The 19,849-nt window shown below is 49.3% G+C and overlaps 1 long non-coding RNA gene across 2 annotated transcripts; it reads right to left on the bottom strand.

Annotated features, from left to right (window-relative positions):
- Positions 1 to 1,240: 1,240 nt before the first annotated feature.
- LOC123934883 lies at positions 1,241 to 19,757 on the bottom strand. 2 transcript variants are annotated; one of them, XR_006816841.1, is made up of 4 exons: positions 19,276 to 19,757; positions 18,620 to 18,747; positions 11,285 to 11,353; positions 1,241 to 2,997 (listed from the first exon to the last, which is right to left on the bottom strand). It is a non-coding gene; the product is annotated as an uncharacterized LOC123934883 (long non-coding RNA). The 2 variants fall into 2 exon arrangements; XR_006816840.1 differs by having other exon boundaries at positions 18,923 to 19,753.
- Between the last annotated feature and the right edge of the window lie 92 nt (positions 19,758 to 19,849).

The raw sequence follows: 19,849 nt of genomic DNA, 5'->3' as shown, positions 1-19,849 counted from the left end.
GAGACCTGCGTCCAAAGAATCCTGCCGTGTGCTGAAGGAGCTCACGGTGAAGCAGAGAGACGCCCCACAGAAAGCAACCTCGACTCCAAGCCGGAGGGGACCTAACAGAGCTTGTCCGGGACATCAGAGCAAGGTGATACGGCAGGTGCCTCTCATCGGGTGCTGCAGGGCAGGGGAGGCCGAGGAGGGGCACATGGGCCTGAAACCCAGGAAGCCCCACGTGCACACAGGGAGTGCAGAGCAGCAGGAGGCCGCAGAGGAGCAGCATGAAGCACTGGGACAGAAGCACCGGCCGCCGCGGCAGACGGGCGCGGGCGCCAACGCTGACTGCACAGAGTCAGACCCGCCGGACAGCGGAGCGCTCCAGCAGGACGCAGCACGCCGACTCGAAGGACGGGACGGGCTGGGGGATGCTGCCGCTCTTTGCTTCTGGGGCCTCCCCTGCTGTAGCTGCGTCACCTCGGAAAAGTTAGTGCGCTTCAGGAAACGGCAGCTAATGAACTTCAAAACCGGGATAAAAGACCTGCCCAGCTCTTGTCCGTGGCGTTGGGAAGATAAATGACGACGTCCAGACTTGACTGGTAGGCCTGGCTCACGGTGGCACTTAGCAAACTGTTCCTAAACTTATGAAAATGCCGAACCTTCGGACAAAGAGAAGGAAGTGTGGTTTGCAATGCTTTCTGGAGTGCACGTTCATGTGAGAGCTGTCGGGCAGGGCCCGGCATCCGAGCAGGTAAGTGAGCCATGCCAGCACGCACAAACGGGGACTCACACTGTTAAAGCAACACAAGGAGAAGGCAAGAGATTCCACCGGCCCAAAGGCACAGACAGGAAGCACACTGCAGGGTTTAGGACACACAGATGGATGCGTAAAATAGCCCAAGTGAGGGCGTAAGCAGAAGTTCTGCAAAGACACCAGGTACTGAACCCAGACAGAGAACACGGGTATTTTTTTTTTTTAATTTGTTTATTTACAGCATAACAATGTTCATTGTTTTTGCACCACACCCAGTGCTCCATGCAGTACGTGCCCTCCCTATTACCCACCACCTGGTTCCTCAACCTCCCACCCCCCCGCCTTCAAAACCCTCTGGTTGTTTTTCAGAGTCCATAGTCTCTCATGGTTCATCTCCCCTTCCAGTTTCCCTCAACTCCCTTCTCCTCTCCATCTCCCCATGTCCTCCATGTTCTTTGTTATGCTCCACAAATAAGTGAGACCATATGATACTTGACTCTCTCTGCTTGACTTATTTCGCTCAGCATAATTTCTTCTAGTCCCGTCCATGTCGCTACAAAAGTTGGGTATTCATCCTTTCTGATGGAGGCATAATACTCCATTGAGAACACAGGTATTTTAAATTCTACACCAACCAGCAGGTTAAACTGCGTCCGAACGGAATTAATTGAGGCTCCGATCTCCTACAATAATTGATCAGATTACACCAAAATTGGATCACTGGTTTTTAATTTTTTAAAAAAAGATTTATGTCAGAGACACAGTGCACAAGCAGGTAGAGGGGCAGAAGGAGAGGGAAATGGAGAGAAGTAGATCCCGACTCAGCACAGAGCCAACGACATGGGGGCTCCATCTCACGACCCTGAGACCACGACCTGAGCTGAAATCAAGAGTCGGAGTCACAAACGACAGAGCCCTACAGGTGCTCGACGAGTTGTCGTTTTGTTAAGACCTGATTTCTTAGAGCAGTTTCAGCCTTCGGGTCCCACTGGAACGGGGAGGAAGGTGCAGGGACGTCCCCCGGCCGGCTGTTCCGCCACAAAGGTACCACCTCTCCCACGAGCAACATGAGTATGTTACAAACTAATGACCCTACAGCGACACACCCTACTCATCCAAAGTCCAACTTTTTCTTCTCATTCACTGTTGGTGCTGCAGGTCGAGGGGTTTTGGACAAACATCTACTGACATGTACCCACCATTTACAGTATCATACGGAGACTTTTCGCCGCCCTGAACATCCGACGTGGCATGGCCTATTTACCTCCGTGACCCCCCATGGCAGGCAGCCACGGATCTGTTTACTGTCTCTGTGGTTTTGCCTTTCCCGGCAGGTCACAGAGCTGGAACCCTACAGCACGGAGCGTCTGGAGGTCCACTTTCCTCCCTTAGTCATCTCGGACCGCAAGTTCCCTCTGTCTTCGCATGGCCCGAGAGCTCAGTTCTTTCTGGCACTGAGTAAGATCCGCTGTCTGGACGGACCACGGCTGATGTACCCAGCACCTCCCGGAGGGCGTCTTGGCGGCCTCCGGGCTTTGGCGGCTGTGAATGAAGCTACTAGGCACGTCTGTGCGCAGGTTTCCGTGCAGACATAAGTCCTCAGCTCCTCTGGGTAAACACCAAGGAGCACACGGGCTGGATCACGTGGGCAGACTATGCTGAGTTCCGTGGGAAGTCCTCACACTGTCTTCCCACGCAGCCGCCACGCCTCGCTCTCCCACTCTCCGTGCGTGCGACGGTCCCGCTGCTCCTTCTCCTCCCCCGCGTTTGCTGCTGTCGGTGTTTTGGATGTCCCCACTCCTCACCGCTGTGTGGGGCCACCTCGTCAGGTTCCAATCCGCGTTTCCCGGAGGACAGAGAAGCAGTGCATCTTTCCACGCGCTCGCTGCCGTCCGTACTCGACCAGTTTCAACGGATGGAGAGTCCTCGCAGCGCCACGGGAGCGTCTGGGCAGACACGGAACACAAGCAGCTGTGCCTGCAGTCACGTAACCCTGTCCTCCCTACAGCTCTGAGTCGGATGGGGCTTCAGAGCAGGGGGACCTTCTGGCCGGAAAAAGGCATCAAGAACATCAGACACCAGCTCGGAGGAGACGCCCACGTGCAGGGAGCGTGGGAAGCATGATCTGAAGAGGCTGGGATGGGGGATACTGTCTTGACAGTTTGGACGAGGACAGACCGAGCGCCCGAGTAGACAGCACGTGCTAACCCAAACGTGATCCGGCTCTCTCTGAAATCCTGGCCTTAGCAGAGCACCTGCGTCTATGAAATCCAAGAGAACGTTCACCATTATTTGAGAAAACAGTTATCTAGGACAAAGAAGCCGCACCTTGACTGGAATCCTATCAAAAGGCTGAAGAAACCAATCCTCAGGTCTTCCTTCACGACAGACCCTACGGAACCATTTAAAAAGTGATTCTGTAAGTCCTGGGTCGCAGCATGGTATGCGCACCGTCAATACCTCTAGCGCGGCTCTAAAAGTGACAGTGCTCAAAACCGGTTCAATCTCCTGCGTTCCTCATCGTGGTGAAACGCAGAATGGGCTGTGTCACGGCAATGACCCTGCAGGTCCTACTGAGAAAAGCTTTACTCCTGGGCATTCTGACTCCACCACGAAAATGGGACTTTTTCCAAATCGCCTCAAGAATGTTTCGTTGGGGGCACCTGGGTGGCTCAGGCAGTGGGGTGTCTGACTCTTGATTCTGGCTGGAGTCATGATCTCTGGGTCACCGCGGGATGGAGCCCTCTGTCTGGCTCCGCACCTAGCACGGTGCCTGCCACACCCTCCACACCGCTCCCCTCCCCACCCCCATTCATGCCCAGGCTTGGTCTTTCTCTCTTAAAAAACAAAAAGAAACTGAGGGTTGCCAGGGGAGGGAGGTAGGGAGAGGGTGGCTGGGTGATGGACATTGGGGAGGGTGTGTGCTGTGGAGTGTGTAAGCCTGACAATTCACAGATCTGTACCCCTGAAACAAATAATACATTCTATATTAATAAAAACATGTGGAAAAAAAAGAAAAAATTAAATGTTTGTTTGCTAAACTCGAGTAGACAATACCAGAGCCATCTACTATGAAAACACATCACTTTTTGTGGATTAAATACTATGAAATACAGAAATAGAACAAAAAAGAAACAGGGGAACAGTGTTCATTAGACTAAAATACATTAGACAATTAGACAACTATTTCACTAATGTAGCTCATAGGTGATGTATTCCTGTTAAAAAATCACACTGCTGGGGCACCTGGGTGGCTCAGTGGGTTGAAGCCTCTGCCTTCAGCTCTGGTCTGATCCCAGGGTCCTGGGATCGAGCCCCACATCAGGCTCTCTGCTCGGTGGGGAGCCTGCTTCCTCCTTTCTCTCTGCCTGCTTCTCTGGCTACTTGCGATCTTTGTCTGTCAAATAAATAAATGAAATCTTTAAAAAAAAAAATTACACTGCTGGGGCGCCTGGGTGGCTCAGTGGGTTAAAGCCTCTGCCTTCAGCTCAGGTCATGATCTCAGGGTCCTGGGATAGAGCCCCACATCAGGCTTTCTGCTCAGCAGGGAGCCTGCTTCCTCCTCTCTCTCTGCCTGCCTCTGTGTCTGCTTGTGATCTCTGTCAAGTAAATTTAAAAAAAAAAATCACACTGCTATAAGGGGCCCCTGCTGGCTCAGTTGGTGGGGCATGGCACTCTTGATCTTGGGGTCGTGAGTTCAAGCCTCACATCGGGCAAAGAGCTTACTTAAATAAAAAATTAGAAAAAAAATATAGTACTGGTGTACATTTTATTTTATTTTAAAGATTTTTATTTATTTGACAGAAGAAGAGAGAGATCACAAGTAGGCAGAGAGAGAGGGAAGCTGGCTCCCTGCCGAGCAGAGAGCCCGATGCGGGGCTCGATCCCAGAACCCCAGGATCATGACCTGAGCCAAAGGCAGAGGCTTAACCCACTGAGCCACCCAGGCGCCCCGTGGTGTACATTACATTTTAAAGTGGTGACTGTTTTTCAAAAACCAGAAAAATTATTCCAGTCACACGAAAGAGTTACCTGTCACTGGGAAACTGAGAAGTGGATTTTCTGCAAGATTTCCGTTAAAGGGGATGGTGGAAAGCCGTAGATGCCAACTCCCCTTCTGTAAGTCGAAAGGCAAAGGAAAGATCTTGGAAGAAACACCAGGTGGCTCAGTCACGTGTCTAATGTCGGAGAAACCTTTCTCTAAAATCTGCTTCCGGAGAGCAGCGCAGTCCCAACCCCGAGTGGTTACACACATTGCTGACGGCCCGGGGGCCCGAGAGCTTGGCGCCGGTGGGGTTCCCGGGTGGCCAGCTGATTCGGGCATCATATGCCGGCTTGAGATCCAAAAGGCAGTCTCCCATTCATCTTGCCCACAGGTAAAAACACAAAGCAAAAGACCCCAGTGACATACAGATGATATCAAGATGAAAGGGAACGATTTATCCTCCGAGAAACATCCCCAAAACGATCTGCAAGCATCACAGATGGTGATCACAGAGGCTGGGAGGTTCTAGAACTTCCCCAGTCCCAGGACGACTGCATACCTTCATCAGCCTGTGCTTTACGCCAACAGAGACACGGCCCTGGCTTGCGATCAGTAAGCAAAGCCGCCATCTGGGGGCCACCTGCCGCTTCATGGATGGGCACAACTGAACTCGGCCACGGGGTTTACACTTCTCTGAACACAGGCGGGGAGATCAGGAGGGGTCTGGTACTACAGACAGCACCTTCCCACTCAGGGACCAAGTCCACCTCTCCCTCTTCTTCTTCATCACGTAGGTCACGCAGTGGTTCAGGAATGGATACCTCCGTGGACCAAGGGCAGGAGGAACGTCTCACAGGCCCGCGAAGGTGCAGAGTTCTTACGCTCTGCAGCTGACCACGGAACTGCCTCTTTGGAAAGGGCTGTGGTAACGGAGCCCTTCTTAGCAGGTGACAGTGGCATTAGCCATTCACTGTCCGTGGGTATGCACGCTGTCATGTTCATGCAGATCTACGACGACTTAACCTCTTGGCACTGGGTCATCCTTGGTTGAGCTCAGGATCCCATCGTTCCAGAAAGTGCATCCATGAAGCTCTGGCCATTTCCACCCTGAGAGAGACTCCCTGCTGATCCGATTAAGTCCAGATGCACTTTGATGAGCACAACTGTTTCAGCATTCACGGGAGGGTCATTAAAACATATTGATCAATTTGAGCAAAATTGGATTTTGATAAGCTCTTCCAACCTCCCTCAATCCCTCAAGCTCCAAGAGTAAGGTGCTCGATTCTCCCGGAATCCTGAATGAGCTTAAGTGCTCCCTTGGTAGGAAATGCCTGGTCTCCATGATGTTTCACTGTGTATTTTCATGTCAGTCTAAGTATCGTAGCTCCCTGACTACGTGTTCTCTCCAAGAACACACTTTTTAAAAAAAAAAAGATTTTATTTATTTGAGAGAGAGAGAGAGAGAGAACATGAGACGGGAGGTTGAAGGGAGAAGCAGACTCCCCGCAGAGCTGGGAGCCCAATGCAGGACTCGATCCCAGGACTCTGGGATCACGACCTAAGCCCAGGGCAGTGGCTTAACCAACTGAGCCACCCAGGCGCCCAAGGACCCACTTCTTGATTGGATACTCAAGCTCCTCTGCATTTCCTGGTAAGTTATTAATTCACTCAAGGTTTTTTACATATCCTGTATGGGATTTCTTTACTAAGCGCTGGGAATGCAAAGGTAAGTAGGACATGGTTTCTGCTCTAGACCAGAGAAGGGCTTGCAAAATAGTAATTACAGTACACTGCAGCTCGGATCCTGGGAAAGGATGTGTGCACGGTGCCCTAAGCATGTAGAGGACGGACACCCAGCATGTCTTGGAAGAATCACAAAGACACTTGGATTAAACAACTCTTTTAATCGTTCCCTTTCCTCAGAAAATAGCTGGGGAAATTTGCTGGCTTTTTTTTTTAAGATTTTATTTATTTATTTTTTTGACAGGAGAGAGAGAGATCACAAGTAGTCAGAGGCGGGCAGAGAGAGAGAGGAGGAAGCAGGCTCCCTGCAGAGCAGAGAGCCCGATGTGGGGCTCGATCCCAGGACCCTGAGATCATGACCTGAGCTGAAGGCAGAGGCTTTAACCCACTGAGCCACCCAGGTGCCCCAGCTGACCTTTCTTTCTTAAATTAGGTAGTTAGGAGAACGAAATCTCGCCATTTGCGACAGTGTGAAGGGAGCTGGAGATATTATTCTAAACACACTAAGTCAGTCAGAGAGAGACAAACACCATATGATTTCAGTCATAGGTGGAATTTAAGAAAGAAGGGAACACGGGGGAAAAAAGGCTCACCAAGGGACAGACTCAAGTGTAGAGAAGAGGGGAGATGGGGGATGGGGAAACAGGCAATGGGGTAAAGAGGACGGTTATCCTGATGAGCACTGAGTCATGCAGAGAATTGCTGAATCACTGTATTATACACCTGAAACTAACATGACACTCTGTTACCTACACTGGAATTAAAAAAATTAAATCAACCTCTGACTTTCCTCCGTGATCATTCGCCGACAAAACTGTGAACACTGCCATCTCGCAGGCTGCACTGTACAGAATCTTCAGGGCATCCTACAGACCCCAGATTCCAGAAGCAGATCAAGTCATTAATGCCGGGTGACAGGAACTTCCACCATTTGGTTTCACTCTGATGGACGTCAGTCAACCGAGATGTGTTATTTCCCGAGGCCTGCCCGTCGGACTGGGCCATCCTGCAACAATGTGCGCGATGAGGAGACGATACTGTTACTGTTACCATCGCGAGATGCCCACAGGCCCGGACTGGTATGTGTACTGAATGCAGACGTCCCGTGTGCCCTTGGAAAGCCAGGCTACTGGCTGGAAAGTATTGTAGCTATTCTGAGGCATGGCTACTCTGGGTAGTCCTGACCTTGATGTCAAAACCAAGTCTGACATTGGCTGAGAAAGACACAGCTAGGATGACTGCAACATAGCCCGACAGAGAAACGACAGGTCAGATCTTTCGGTCAGAGTCCAATTTTCTTTGGGTTCCAGGTTTCATAAACATTGTCATTAAGCATGTCATATCCAGCAGGGCCGTGTGGGGTGTTCAGAAAACTAGTACTGCGACAGTTGATAAAACCGTTGATTTGTTTTCTCAGTTCAATGTTTGAAATAACAAAGGGCAGTATTCACAAGAAAGTGCTTTAAAAATTATAAGTGATGGGGGCGCCTGGGTGGCTCAGTGGATTGAGCTGCTGCCTTCGGCTCGGGTCATGGTCTTGGGGTCCTGGGATCGAGCCCCGCATTGGGCTCTCTGCTCTGCGGGGAGCCTGCTTCCTCCTCTCTCTGCCTGCCTCTCTGCCTACTTGTGACCTCTCTCTCTGTCAAATAAACAAATAAAATCTTTAAAAAAAAATTATAAATGATGATCAGTTGCTTCCTACATAAATCAATCTGGTGGGATGGGAGATCTCAATACTGCAAAATTTTGTTGGTTTACATGGAACAGAGCCTATTTCTACTTTGAACAGATCTTATCATCATAGAAAAATCAAGAAATGCTCTAGCTTGAGAATCTGAAGAAATGGAACTCTAAAGCAATCCCATATTCAATTTCTTTGAGAAGGAAAACAGCCTCCTCATGCCTCAGGTCCTCATCAGTAGGGGGCACGATTTATGTAATATATATAATTTACCATCTCAAAGACACTGGAGAGCGAAAGGGGTGGCTACCAGGTGGGACAGTGGGCAACAGGCACCAAGGGGGGCTGTCCCTTGTAAACATGCGGTTGCCCCACACGTCAGAGGGAAGCTTGTTGCTCAAGCCAGCCATGTTTGCCCCCTGGCTACTTATCAGCATCTCCTTGGGAGAACACACACACCGTACACACACACACGTGCTCACCAGTACAAATACGGATGCACGCACATATACTTAGATCTCTACGCCCTACAGCAGGCGAATTAAATCCAGTTTCCGAAAGTGAATGGAATCTTGGGCAACCGTCATTTTATAAAACTTCCCCCCAAGGACAGAAATATGCAGCAGGGCTGAGAGCCTGTGAACCGGATGACCTCCCGCTCCTAAGGTCTGGGATAATTCGTGAGAATGAATCTACGGTACTTGCTGCTGTCAACGTTTTGGAACCACGTGCTACTCTCATTTCCAGAACGCAGGATGGTTAATACCAGCAAGGTAAGAGCCAGCATTTACGGAAGAAGGGTTGCCAATTTACAAAACATGCTCTCAACACCACCTTTTTCTTCTCCCCCACATTACCCCGCGACAAAGCCAGATGGTGATGATTATTACAGACTTCCTGTGCTTGGGGAAATCCAGGCATGAAAGATCAGTTGTGACCAGATTACACAGCCAGCAAACAGGATAACCGACCCCGCGGCCCGATTCTAAGGACAGACGATGGGAGTCGGTGGGAGGGTTCGGTCTGACAGGTCTGAATTGCATCACTTACGAGCTTGACGAGCTGGGACAAGCTACTGCCCTGCTCTGTACGTTACCTCCGACATGCGAATCATACTGACGCGTTCCTTGCCGTGTCGCTGTACGCAGTACACGAGCGTTTACACAGCAGTCCCCAGTCCTGTGGCCAGTCAATACGAACGTTATCAGTCCTGCTACCCTATTCCTCCTGACTCCCTCCGCACCTTTCACTGCTGTAATTACTACCACCACCAGCACTAATCACCATCCCCACTACGGGCAGAGTCAATGGCCCTTCCGAGAGACGCTATTCCTTACCGTCTCTACCCTCTTCCCACAGACTCTGCCAAAACACCAACGTGGCACGTGAATGACCTTCAAAGGCGACACTATGAAACGAGACAGCCCAGAAGCGTACCAACACTGAACGCGGTCATCGTTGTCGGACACGGGCCGATCGGACCAGGGGCAGGCGCGAAGCTGGGTTCAGACACGTCAGTGACCAGCGGCCGTGGAGCTGTGCTGCTCCAGTCCAGTCCGCCTTGCAGAAGGAGCTCAGAGACCACCCGTGCAAGGAAGGCGCCGGGCTGGCTGTCTCCAAACGCAGCCCCTCCAGACGTGCTGCCGCGTGGGCATGAGGGCCCGCTCTTCTCGGGGAAGCTCCAGCCGAGGCTCGTGCTCGGTGGTCACTATGAGCGTGTGGCCGTGGCTGCCCCAGGACTGCCGCTCTGTGGCAAGCTTCCGATCAGCCTGTGCTCTCACCCAGTCCTCCCCCGACTCCCCCGCCTTGTGACACATACCCAGGGACACTGAGCCTAGAGCACCCCCATACATTCCAAACACCCCTGCCGAGGGCCGCAGGGCCGTGCCCTACACAACTGAGAAACATTATAAAAGATAAATTCCGAGGAATCGTTTTGTTCCAAAATTCTACTCCTTGATGATTTTCTAAGAGCGTATTTATTGGGAAAGTTCTATGATGTTATAAAATACGCTTGACTTGTCCATCTTCCTAACAGAGTGCCTACAGTGAGAAGCTGAAGGGAAAAAAAGTGATTATGGATCATGTTCTAGTCATGTCATCTTTGTTTTGCAAATTAAATTTGTTATGCCACATTAGCCCCAAGATACGAACATTTTAATAATTCCAGATCCATAAATTGCAAGAAAAATGAATTTGATTTTAAAATGTATTCAGTTCCAAGGAACTGGGTTCCTTGAGGATATATCTTTCATCTGAAGGCAGAAAAGGTATTCTAATGACTCCATTTCCATTTTCTCCACTTAATTTCATTCCTCATTTTCGTAGTTCATGCCTTTCAACATATTTAAAACATCAAACATAACCAAAACCTTCATGACAGACGGTAAACTGAAGTATTAGTTTGATCTAGTCATCTCAATGTTTCTATTATTATCACGGTTAAAAACAGTAACAACAGACTATTACCACAACACAGTATTCTCTGCTCTTTGCATGTATCGACTGATTTGGCTTCACAAACAATTTAAAAAAAATTTTAAAGTGTATTTACTGAAGCAATCTGTGCACCCAAGGTGCGTCTCACCTCACGACCCCAAGATCAATAGTCACATGTTCTTCCAACTGAGACCACCAGGTGCCCCCCAGAGCATTCAAAATTTCATTCATTCATTCAAACTTTACCGGGTACATACTGAGAACTACTGGCAAGTTACACGTTCTTAATGGGAATATTTTCGAGTTGAGGATAACAAGAGTGCAATAGTTACACGATTCTATGCACAAATCGTATTCTACGCTCCTTACATGTACGACCTCTCAGAGCTTCATACACATTCTGCAATGGGGTGTAATCATCACCCATAATGCCAAGATCAGGAACTGGGGAACAGAGAGGTCAAGTAACCTTCCCAAGGTCACACAGTTACAAGGGGCAGAGCCTGGCTCGGAACCAGTCAGCACAAAGCAGGAAAAAGACAGGCTGACTTAACCTTAAGCCACATCAATTAAATTTTTCATCTGAGAGTCTGTGTACGTAGGTAAACGTATCCATGCATGTGCCAACTGGGTAATTTTAAGTCAAACGAATCTGATGTAAACCAACGTAACCCAGTTTTAGAATGCAAGGAGTACTCACCCCAAGTAGCGGAGGCCGGTTCCGCATGCCTGGGCCGCCTGGACTCTCGTTCGGATGACTCAGGCACTCCTGGAAGTGAGATAACGAATTAGGAGCTGTCCGAGGCTTGGACCTATCTGGGGTTAGACCTCAACAAGGATTTCGCAGTTGCACAACCATCATTTTGTCAGTCAATTATCAGGAAGCATTCGCACAGTACCTACTGCACGCCATTCCCTCTGCCAAATCCTGGGGTTTTTCCAAGGTCAACGTGACTCTAACGGTCTCCCAAAGCAGCAGGCATTCTCGGCCCTTAATACAGCCATCATGATTCTGCACTTTGTTTTTACATATACATCTACAGATCTCATATATTTTTATGAAAAATGTATTTTCCCCAACAAAAAACGTGATGAGAAGTGTGCCATCGTTTCACGAGTCTCTTTAATGTCTGGGTAAGGGAAGACAATGGGAGCTCGTGTCTGCTGCATTCATCTCTTTGGGACACTGTTTTCTCGCTCAGCACCCCACCCACACACTGGAATTCCCACCTGCAGTCTTCAGTGTAGAACTCCCGAGGCTTTTACAAGCCACTGGACTCTGGGGACTGGGTGGGACGGGAGCCCTACCACCCTGTGCCGCCTTCCCTTCACGACCTGAACTCCTGTCTTATAATGGCTGTCACCGCTCTCCCTCATGACACGGCAGCCTACGTGTCTCACCCATTACTACATCCCCAGGGCCTGTGAAAATGCCAACACACAGCACCCAGTGTGGCTGAATCAATACATTCACGGAACGACAGTCCCAGGCTGTGGAGACGATTCATAACCTCTTACGCAGCCATGTTCACCAAAACACATCCTGGAAAGGACGAGCTCTAACAGACGGTTTTTAAAACCCTGCTCCATTAACACCGTACACATCCTTGTCTTCGGCATTTAAACTTCTAGCGCTAAGGCCCGTGGTGTATCAGAATTTATAAATTCATGAAGACCTAAACATTAAACAGCTTGGTTATTAAAATTGGCAGGGAGAGGTCACCGAGGTGGAAACAAAGCCTAGTAGGTAACCAAACGTTAATATCGAATCTAATCTTTGTTCTGGTCTCATTCACTAGCGGGCATTACCCTGTGCTAAAACGATACTCACCAGTCATCACTCACCAGACATAAGATGTCGGGAAGCCCACAAGCAAAAAGGAGTGTTACATATATTTTATAGTATCAGCCCATTCACTACATAATCAAGTTATTGTCAGTTATCTGGTTATCTCATATTTATGGCCTTTGTATAATGCTTTGTATTAAAACTTGAGATAGCAATCTCCAGAGAGTAAATTACACACTACACTTACCTAGACGGGTGTGTGATACATAACCACACATGGAAATATTACAAGCATCGTCAATATTTCTCTAAATCTGTATCGGTATTCTCTAGATCTTCTACAAGGAATGTGTGCTTCCTTAGAAACAAGAATAAGATTTTATTTCTTAAAAAGCTAAACTCTAACAGGAATAAAAACAACGGACACTTGTTTTGTGAAATAATTATTCCCATTGAGTGCATTCCTGTATCCACACACAGCTTTATGGCTTATTGTCATGACCTAGACGTTATTTTCGCATTAGCTTTAACTACAAAAGCTAATGAATAACTATACTAGCTAATACAGAAATCACCTTATGCCTATTTTTAAATTTTTTTAAAGACTTATTGGAGAGAGAGTGCGCACATGTGTGCACAGGAGCTGGGGGACGGGCAAAGGGAGAGGGCCAGAGAGACACCTGAAGCAGCCTCCGTACTGAACACCGAGACCGACGCAGCTCTTGATCCCAGGACCCTGAGATCACGACCTGAGCTGACAGGAAGAGTCGGACTGTGTAACTGACCGAGCTATCCAGAAGCCCTGCCTTGTGCTTCTTTTTTAAATTTAACCTTCTTCACTTAAAAAAAAAAAAAAAAAGTGAATTCATAATGTGGACTTAATATTAACTTGTGCCTTATCTGGCAACACAATGAGCATTTTAAATACAATCAAACATTAAAAACAGTCGAAACAAGTATCTCTAACCATGTGACATAATTCCATTCAGGACGGAATCTAGTTGGTCTACGTTTGAAATCAGTAAGAACCGTGCAGAGTACAGGTGAGGAAAGCCGAGGAGGACGGGGACACAAAGGATGGCCATTGACCTAACTTACCTTTCCGGTGTTCACGCGTCTACTCTTACATCGACGTTTCAGTCCTGACAACCCCAAGCAACAATTCAACAAACACTTCCACGGAGTACCATCACATTTCATTAGTTCCTTTTCTGCAGCCTGTGTCCTGAAAGTTCAAGCCATCACAGATCTTGAAATTACGGCAGTCGTTACATGTCAGGCTGGATCCTTTCGACACGCAGACTTCGGAGCCATCGTCGCTGCTCATTCTGTAGTGTTCCAAATACGGACCACACCTGTGCGGCTGGAGATGTCATTTTTACCTTAGAAATTCAGTGAAGGTACTGTAACGAATGCTCTTGAGGGGCGCCGGGGTGGCTCCGCCGGTGAAGCGTCTGCCTTCAGCCCAGGTCATGCTCCCAGGGTCCTGGGATCAAGCCCCATGTTAGGGCCCCTGCTCAGCAGGAAGCCTGCTTCTCCCTCTCCCCCTTCCTTTCCCCCCACTGCTCATGTGTGTGCATGCGCTCTAATAAATGAATCTTAGGGGAAAAAAGATTGTTTTCAAGAGTTTGCGTCAATTATATACTTCTTTCCAGTTTTAAAAGAAAATAAGAGATATAGTAGTGGACACTTACTAAATGGTGACCACACTTTTTATTTTTATTTACTTGACAGAGAGAGAGAGAGAGCGCGCGCGCGCACACACATGCGCGTGCACACAGAGGGAGAAGCAGAATCCCTGCGGAGCAGGAAGCCTGACGTGGGACTCGATCCCAGGACTCCAGGATCATGACTTGAGCCAAAGGCAGACACTTCATTGACTGAGCCACCCAGGCGCCCCAATAAATGACTCATTCAGATAGTCCTGTGATAAAAACAACCAGCAGGAGTCTTGGTTCCTAAGTCTGGGAGGTGGACAGTGATAGGCGAAGAGGATGGGGAGCCAACGACCTCTTGGAGATGCCCTACCTGCAGAACGAAACTAAATGAAACCCACGTGCTTGATCCAGCCATACCTGCAGTTCGCCCGACGTCTAAGCTTTGAGATTATTTCAACTAGCAATTCGCTTCCTGCTTCATCCAGTTAGATTTCTGAAACATGCCAACTAAAGATGCCCCCACAGTTACAAACATTTACGAGTCTTCAGTTCTCTACCAGAACCTGGCAAAAACCAAGACGACAGTCCCTGCTCCAGATGAACTGAGCACAGAGTGTGGAGGCAACACAAGTCTGCCGAAATAGAAAGTCACAGATGCGACAACAATGCCTCATGCACTGACAGAGAGGAAGGTAAGGCAAATACTGACAGAAGGTGGCTGAACACCACCCAAAAGGATATAAGGAGAGAGCAGAGCCTGCTCTCGGTCTTGAAGAGGAAGTAGGACAGAACGGAACAGAAAAATGTACAAGGACATTCCAGTAAGAAAACAGAGTGAGCTGAAGGCATGAAGTTTATCTGCAGGATTTTTTTTTTTCCCTAATGCCTAGTCCAGCCCTTGTCATGTATTAGACACCAAACACAATTTACAGAGTGAGCAAAGGCATAAAGATAAATGATTGGATAAACAGTTTCTTTAGAGATAAGGCCTTGGTCAGTGACATGATGGCCTTTTACGACATTGCTCCTACAGGAAATTAGCCTCTTTTTACAATAACCTACTCTACGCCACAGCTTCCAGGAAAAGTCATCATCAAAATGAGTTACTGCTGAGATGGATAAGTGCAGAAAGGCGAGCTTTCATTCATTTCTGGGTTGCTTGTATTTTTTTCTTTCCCAGCTATGAACAAGTTCTCTAAATGCTTTAAGTAAATAAACAAACTTACAGGTCATAAGGACTAAGGACTTGTACCATTTTTCAGTAAAATCATACGTATCTAAATATGAAGGAACGGTGATTACAACTTCTGACCAGAGAAAGAACGGGTTCAAGGTTCCGAAGCCTACGGTGACGCCACAGCCCACGTCAGCACAGAATGAGAGCTCAATACTATATTAATTCACTGCCGGAACCGTGTAGGAGAGCTGAGTCTCTGCACAGGGCGTGCCTGGGGATGAGGGGGACCTGGGCGGATAATCTGTGCACCTGTGTGGATGTGGGAAAATTGTTTTAATTCCAAATTTTCACCTACTGCGTGTATTTTTTCCTTTCGTGCTCGTTGCAAAAGTTACACAGGAAAACGCGAAAGAAGGACTGGCAGGTTGAGGAAGGTCAATAGTGAAGTCATTATTAATCATGAGATCCCAGTAAATAGAAGCAGGTGCTCAGGAAAGGAAGGCGTTTTGCAAATAGGAAACAGACCAAAATCTTTATTTTTGTCTCCATGAAATGAGGTGATTAGGTAATTGGATGTTTTAGCAATTAGGGTGTTTCTTTGGATAAAAGCAGCAGCGATGTTTAAAACCAGTCCTCCAAATTAGAAGAGAGTATTTTGGTAAATTTAATAAAGCCGAAAGCATCAAAACTGACATTCTGTTTACCACTCAACAATTTAACTTACCTGCCATTTACATTATCTCCCTAATCATCTCTTCCGCTGCAAGAACATCACGTAAGGATAGCAAGAAGGACAATTTCCATCTACCTGTACGAGCCGTGGACCACGAGTGCGGCCAGGTCACAGAGTACAGCTGCTGAGCAACACAGCGTTAAGAGCAGAGGACATGGATTTCCTTCTATTGTGCTTTCTGATATTTAGGACGCTGTAATGCATTTGGTACCCCAACCCACCACGTGTGTATCAAAGATCTACACCTCTTTCCCATAAAATATATTCAAAACGCCGGTTTTAAAAGATGCCCTATCTTATGCTTATGTACAACATCACCCACAAGTGCCGTAATTCATTCCTATAAGCCAGTGGAAACACTCGGAACGTCTTCACCATCTCTGCTGTCCAGTGCAAACATGTAGCACATTGGGAATGTGTTAAATCAGAAAGAAGCTTAATGTTAGAAATAAACGAGCTTATAAATCAATGTCAAATTTTAAAGATGTCTGTTTCATAGAAATGACTTGGTATTCAACTTCTCTGCCATGGAAAGACCTATAGATGACTGTACACTCCTCGCGGCACCCAACCAGAAATAAACCACACTTTAGAACGTCTACTTGGAAATGCCTTCAGGTGTTATGGAAGTCCTTTGTTACGTATGCATACACACGTATGGAACAGAAAAATACATATAAAACACGTAATTCATGCATCTCTTGAAAAAATATTTTCCCATTTAAAAAGGATTCACTTAGGGGTGCTTGGGTGGCTCAGCTGGTTAAGCGTCTGCCTTCTGCTCAGGTCAAGATCCTGACATCCCAGGATCTGGCCCCAGGACAGGCTCCTGCTCCATGGGAAGTTGGCTTCTCCCCTCCCTCTGCCCCTCCCCATTGCTCGAGTGTGTGTGTGTGTGTGTTTCTCTCCTAGTGCTCCTTTGAGTAACCGGTTCTTCTAGCAAATTGCTAGCGAGAGAAAATGGTCAGATGCAGCGGGAGAAGTCCATCTCTTAGTGAGAACTGCCTTGCAAGGTTCAGAAACGCGGTTTTCACCTTCAGAAAGCAAACAGAAAATGGGGGGGAGCCGTTGGGGAGTAAGTCTGGGACAATCATAGCTGCAGCCCCAGGCTTAAGAAATGCCCTCACACCTTTCCCCTGCTTCTGTTTCCCAGCCCTGACTCCCCCTAGGCTGCTTTTACTTGGGGGCTGGCCACCTCTGGGTGGTGGCATTCACTGGTGACTGTGTGTCCTTCTTCAGAGACAGCGACCCGTAGGAAGGGACAAGGCCTGTCTCCCTGTGTTTAGCGGGGAAGTTCTCCTCCATGACTGCAAACTCGCCTCTCTCTCAATTCCACCGTGCTTTTAAAACAAGGGAGTGCTTCAAGTAGGCACAAAGTACAGGCCAACACGGACTGTTACCACACGATGCCCCTGGCCCCCGAAAAGGGCACTCCCGTGCGGTCCACCCGTGTGGCCGCATCCCCCTGCAATCAGGATCAGCACCAGGGGGTGACAGGGTGAGGACTCCCCGAAAAGGAGGGAGGGCGAGGGTGTTGCAGGGGCAATGAATGCCCCCCACAGAGGTATCAGTATGTGTTAAGGTGGTAACATGGTGGCAACAAAATAACACTAGGAGCACAGCCGACCGGAAGAAGAGAGTAGACTCAGAAACGCTGAGAGACGGTCCACGGTCCTGTCCTGGGGGCCCGAAGTGTGGCAACAACCCCTTCTTCTGTACCCTTCCCCCTCTTTGTGGAACACACGATAAAATCTTGTGGGAGGACGCCGGGCACAGGGACAGGACAGTCAGGTTCAGTCTGTTTTCTCTCCAGGTGTCTCTCCAAGTTAAGAGATTCCTACTCCGTAGCTCAGGGCTCCCATCCAGAGCACCTGCGTGCCCAGGACCCGCACAGGATCAGGTCCCTGTAAGGATCAATCAACCCTGCCCCCTAGAGTCTGCATCCCTGATGGGGAAGAACTGAACTCCCCCAACTTTGCAAGCCCTGGACCAACAGCCCGTTGGTGATACAATGAATGCTTAAGAAACGTGTGATAAATGGCTAAATAAATAAACCAGTTCAAAACTAAACTACTAAGGAAAACCGAGAAGCAAAAACCAGCAAATTAAAAAAAAAAAAAAAAAAAGAGGTCTTAAAGGGCAATTAAATTACTGTATATTCAGAAGAGTAATTTAGTTAAATCCAATACCCAAATCATATTTATTGATGGCACCCTAAATGTTATGTCTGGTCTTTAAATTGCAAAAACGAAATGTGAATGCATTGGAAATCCTTCCTTAGCTTAGGAAGCTAAGTGTGTTAATTAGCTGTGAATATGATCAGGGGAAGAGGCGGGAGAAAGGAGACTAATTTTTAAGAGAAAGTTTAACACGGTAAGAATGAACTTTTGGGGGGCGCCTCGGTGGCTCAGTGGTTAAGCCGCTGCCTTTGGCTCAGGTCATGGTCCCAGGGTCCTGGGATCAAGCCCCGCATCGGGCTCTCTGCTCAGCAGGGAGCCTGCTTCCTTCCCCTTTCTCTGCCTGCCTCTCTGCCTACTTGTGATCTCTCTCTCTGCCTGCCTCTCTGCCTACTTGTGATCTCTCTGTCAAATAAATAAAAAATCTTTAAAAAAAAAAAAAAGAATGAACTTTTGGAACGCTTTTCCCGTGACACTCAGATGTAGCGGAAAGTGACTCACCGGCGGTTGTGCTCATAGTGGGAGATGTGCCCTTCCCTTTCCGCGGAGGCTCTCGTCGTCCTGTGTTCAAGCAGGCTGCCCCGTGACAATGGTTTCATCTCGGGAATCTGCCTGGTGGCAGCGTCCACCTGCAAGACACAGCTGCTGGGCTATGCCCCGGCCAGCGTCTGGCCAGGCGGGCTCTGTCTCTGTCTAAACATCCAATGTCACCGCATCACCGTGAGCCCAAGCACCCCACCCGCTAGACAGGGGCCTTCCCAGCCTTTAGAAGCATGGCCAGCCACGGGGGTGGGCTCTGCTCACATGCAGGTTCTGCATCAGGAGCTCGGCTCAGAGACCTCAGATTGTCCTTTCTGGGACGTTTCCTGGAGGGTGGTCTCAGGCGAGGACCACCGTCTGCCCCGGAGTGCCAGAACCAAGGGCTTGTCCTTCTGCATTTCCCCCAAGGACACTTGCCCCTGCCTCCCCTCCATTCTCAGGGCGGTCAAGAACTCGCCCAGGAGTTGGGCCGTGCTGAGGCATTACGAGGTCGCCAGCATCAAGGGTCTCAGCGCAGGACACAAGGTCTCCCTGAGTCCTCACGTGCAGGGCCGTCGGTGCGGTGGGCCCGAGCCCCGGTCCCCGCACCCGAAACGGGGGGACCCAAACCCTCGTACAGGCTGTGCGGGGGCCTGCCCTCGTCTGGGTCTTTGAAGGCAGGGCCGGGGCGCGCGGCTGTTTCTGCTCCGCAGCCGCAGACGAAGCCTGTCCTGCAGCCAGGGGCCCCGGGCACCTCCAAGCGGGAGTCTGCGGCTCCTCCGGGCGCGCGTGTTAGGACCGCCCGGGGCAGGCGGCTGACGGGGCAGGTCGGCGGGCTGCAGGCCTGCTGTGCGCCTCGAGCTCGCGTGCTGAGCACCAACACCGTTGCCCGCAACCCACGGGGCAGACACGGACCCCGAGAAGCTCAGAGAGGTCAGGCAAGCTGCCCGGGGTCACCCAGCCTCACGAGCCCAGGGCGGACGCCGGCCTAAGTCCACGTGCGAGCTTTCCCGGAACGCTTAGGTAAAAACCAGCCACAGGAGCTGAAAACGCCAGGAGGCGGTCTGCCCGCAACCCGGCACGTGGACGCCGCCCTCGCGGCCAGCTGGACCGCCCCCAGAGTGAGGAAAACAAGAGGAGAACCACTTCCGGAGCAAGGCGCGCGGGGGGGGGGGAATAAGCGCTTCCGGGGCGCCGCCAACGAGGGTCGTT

The sequence above is a fragment of the Meles meles genome, chromosome X, assembly GCF_922984935.1.
Source record: "Meles meles chromosome X, mMelMel3.1 paternal haplotype, whole genome shotgun sequence".
In the NCBI taxonomy this organism is placed as follows: domain Eukaryota; kingdom Metazoa; phylum Chordata; class Mammalia; order Carnivora; family Mustelidae; genus Meles; species Meles meles.
This window is presented reverse-complemented; position numbering and strand designations above follow the sequence as displayed.